General features: G+C 44.1%; 1 non-coding gene across 1 annotated transcript; it reads left to right on the top strand.

The window, feature by feature from the left end:
- Positions 1-3,884: 3,884 nt before the first annotated feature.
- On the top strand, positions 3,885-3,991 carry LOC130741617 (small nucleolar RNA R71). The gene has a single exon (XR_009020505.1). It is a non-coding gene; the product is annotated as a small nucleolar RNA R71 (small nucleolar RNA).
- The last annotated feature ends 364 nt before the right edge of the window (positions 3,992-4,355 follow it).

The raw sequence follows: 4,355 nt of genomic DNA on the forward strand, positions 1-4,355 counted from the left end.
TCAAGATCCCGGTTAAGGCGATCTTGCCTCAAAAACATCCGCCCGAAAGCGGCCTCCATCCAAGCCGATGAAGGATCAGCATGAGGTGGAGTAACAACCTCATTCTCCACTTCATTAATCTCCTCTTCTTCTTCTTCCTCTTCCGCTGGCTCTGTCGGATCCTCCTCTTCCTCATCCTAGACATCCAATCTTGAAAAAGTTGGTGCACCCGTTCCTTGCTAAGAATGGGGGAAATCAACAACCTCTGCTGCACAGGAAATGTGGGTCTCCTAGCCTTCTCCCTAACATCATGAATCAAAGCAATAATCAAGTGAGGAAAGATAGGATGTGGCTTCTCCTTACCCACAATGTAGTGTGAGTAAATCTTCTCAGAAATGATCCTCGCCACATCCATGGGATGGCCCCTAATAATGCAAAAATTGCAATTAGGACCACCGCTCCCACTTCAGATTTGTGGGAGCTAGGGAACAAGGAATCCTGCAAAAACTCAGCCCACACACGAGCCAGCGGTGTCATGTTTTGTCTCAGCAAGTAGGTGAGGTAACCTCTATCATCCTTCTCCCAATGTTGTCCAGGCCTAACCACCACTACTTCCAAATCCCTCAAGAACTCAGAAGAGCGATCTGAAAGCAAGTCATGGTAAGCGGAATTCCCCCAAGGGAAAATGGTTTCCTCCTCACTCTCAGTAAGAAGGCCTAGGAAGCCCCGAATCTTCTTCGCTCCGAAGTCAACGAAATCACCTTTAAACCATGAAAAGAAGGTGGGGGGATCCGGTTTGTCTTCTTGATCATCACAGTAGGTATTCGCATAGAATTCCCTAACCAAGACTTCACAAGCAATAGGAATTGGATCCACCCAATTCTTCCACCTTCTTGTCTCCATGGCCTCTTGCATGCCGAGGGGGTCTCTCCTTCCATCCCTATAAAATACTCCTCGCTCCTTCACACACCCCTTGTGTGCTAGGACGGATTGATAGAATTCCTCCTTTTTTGCCGAAAGGAAGCGGGAGCGGTCAAAGTTCTGGGAAGTGGAAGAGGACCCCGCGGCCCTTGTGGGATATCTTGCTCTCTTAGCAGGCATCTGCACAAAAGTTAGCACAACCACAAGCCGCACAAAACCATTAGTCATGTTAGTCAAAAATAAATAAAAAGTATGTACAAAAATTAAAACTTGAACCCCTAAGAGCACCCAATCAAGTTTTCTAGTGAAATTAGCATGGAGAAGAAATAAACCACAAAGCACTTGCCCAAAATCGACTAGAAAAACTCATTGGAGCATTCTAACATACACTTAGAAGGCACAAAACAAAACTAAAACTACACTAATACTACCTAACTACCCAAATCTCACCAATCTCATACCCAATACTAAATTTGGCACAAAATACCCATGAAAAGCAAAAACAAACCAAACCCAACTTACACAAACTCAAAATCACTCACCCATAACCCCCAAGAGTTATAAACTTGCAAACCCATGAAACTTAGATGGAAGGAAGTGGAAAATTGGAACTTACCTTGAACTTGGAGTGAGTGGGTGCAAGTGAGATGCTCTTGATGGAGTGCAAACTTGGGAAGAGGAGAGTGGGCAAAAGTGTGTGTAAGTGAGATGGGGAGAGTAGAAAATGGGTAAATGTAGAGAGTGGGGCGGTTTTAGAGAGAAAGGGAAGTTAGAAAGTGGAAAAATGAAGAGTTAGGAGTTTTTAAAAATGAAAAAATTGTGTGTGTGTGCGTGTTTGGGCGCTCAAGCGCTAGGATAGGGCGCTTGAGCGCCCTTGGTGCCCCTGCTAGCTTGAAGCTACGGGCAGGCTGGCGCTCACTTGAGCGCCCTGCCCAGTGAAAATTTTGAAATTTTTTTTTTTAAGAACTAGGAATTAAAACAACTAAAATGCTACACTAATAAAATAGAAAATGAGAAAGAAAGAAAAAAGAATGGGTTGTCTCCCATTTAGCCCTAAGTTATAGTCCTAGGTGGACTCTCCTTCCTTTGGTGTTGGGAAGGAAATTCCTTACCATTGATCAACTTTCCACAAGTGCAAGGGAGAAACCTTGCACAGAACCTCTGAAGTAAATCCTCCCATGAGGCAATGTCCTTCTATTCATCAAACCAAGCCCTAGCCTCCATTGTCAAAGAATGAGTGAAGAGTTTAGTCTTCACTTCATCACTTGACCATGTGAGCATGCAAGTTTTCGTACTTAGACCCCTCATACTTGTTTCCATTAACAAGCTTGATGAGAGCCGGATGGAACTCATCAACTTGGGCATTAGCTTTGGGGGTCTCTTCCGAAACCTTCGACTTGCTTCTAATCACATCACAAACAAAATCATTATCATGGTTAGTCTCAATCATAGGATTAAAAACAGAAAACCGTACCTTTTCCTTACCAACTCGGAGAATGAGGTGACCCTTGTCAACATCAATCTTAGCTTTACCAGTAGCTAAGAAAGGTCGACCAAGAATGAGAGGAATCTTCTCATCCTCCTCCATATCAAGCACCACAAAATCCAAGGGGAACACATACTTGTCCACCCTCACCATCACATCCTCCACAATCCCATATGGAGTCTTGAGGGTACGATCCGCCATTTGCAAGGAAAGCATGGTTGGAGTAACCTCTCCTAGGTTTAGCCTCTCAAACATGGTGAGCGGCATCAAATTGATGCTTGCTCCTAGATCACACAAGGCTTCCACATCCGCCATGCCTTCAATTTCCACCGGACTAGTGAAACTTCCGGGGTCTCTTCTTTTCTTTGGCATTTTCCGCTGCAAAATGGCACTACATTCCTCCGTCATCAACACCGTCTCATCTACTCCCTTCAACCTTCTTCTCTTATCCAAAATATCCTTCATAAACTTAGCATATATAGGCATTTTTTCCAAAGCATCGGGAAAAGGAATACTAATGTGGAGCTTTTTGAAAATATCAACAAATTTTGAAAACTTTTTATCTAAGCTCTTCTTAGCCAATGCTTTAGGGAACGGAACCTTGCTAGTTTCAGGAGTAAGTTCAACTTCCTCTTTCACCTTAATAGGCACAACTACTTCTCCTTCCACTATCTCCTCTCTCTTTTCTCCCTCTGTTTTTTTTCTTCAATTCATTCATCACTCTCCCACTTCTAGTGGACACAACAGAGGCATTTTCTTGCTTAGGATTAGGGATAATGTCGGAAGGAAAATTACCTTGAGGTCTCTCAGCTATTTGCTTGGCCAGCTAGCCAAATTGATTCTCAAGATTCTTGATAGCCTCCTCTTGATTCTTGTAATTATTCTCCATTCGGTTTATGAAAGTCTCCACCAACTCCTCTAAGCTTTTCTTGGAACCACGACCTCCACCTTCTCCTCGCTCTTGAGGTTGTCTTGAGCTTTGGCCTTGGAAACCTTGGCTAGGAAATTGCCTTTGAAAGCCACTTCCTTGCCCATTATTACCTTGCCTCCAAGAGAAATTAGGGTGATTCCTCCATCCTGGATTGTAAGTATTTGAAAATGGGTCATTCCGAGCTTGACCCATGGCCTTCACTTCCTCCTCCGGTCTAGTCTCTGTGCATTCTTCGCTGTCATGTGGCCCTCCACAAGTCACACACTCCAATTTGGCAACTCGACCACCAATCTTGGTAGTCTTCATTTGATTTTGAATCTCATTCATTTGCTTGGAGAGTTGCTTGTTGGAGGCCATGAGCTGATCACAAGCCTCAACCTCTAGGACCCCTCTTCGGGCTTGGCGTTCATTACTTGAGTTCATGGCCCTTATAGCCATTTTTCAATCAACTTGTACCCCACTTGTGGAAGTAAGGCATCAAACTCACTGTTTGAAGCCGCATCCAAGCCAAACCTCGAAGAATATTGGAGACCATCATAGAACTTTGCTACTTGTTCCGCTTGGGTGAGGTTATGTTAAGGACACCTCCTCAAGATCTTTTTGAACCTTTCCCAAGCTTCAAAGAGATTTTCATCGGTGGATTGAGCAAAAGTCATGATGTCAATCTTGAGCTTTCTCAAGAGGGCTCTTGGAACAAACCTTGTGGTGAATTTCTCAGCAAAGTCCTCCCAAGATGTAATGCTACCTTGGGTCTGTGAACTTCTGCAGTATCCCTCAATGAAAAAGGGAACAAACTCAAGCGGATGGTGTCCGCTGAAACATTCTGAACTCTGTAGGTGTTGCAATTGCGGATGAACCGCTCCAAGCTGAGATTGAATTCGGCGTATCATCCACAAACTGACGGGAAAACAGAGAGAACTATTCAGTCGCTAGAAGATCTCCTGCGTGCTTGTGTATTAGACAACAGAGGAAGCTGGGATGATCTCCTGTCATTGATCGAATTCACCTACAACAACAGTTTTCATGCGAGCATCGGGA

This window comes from Lotus japonicus, chromosome 2, assembly GCF_012489685.1.
Source record: "Lotus japonicus ecotype B-129 chromosome 2, LjGifu_v1.2".
In the NCBI taxonomy this organism is placed as follows: Eukaryota; Viridiplantae; Streptophyta; class Magnoliopsida; order Fabales; family Fabaceae; genus Lotus; species Lotus japonicus.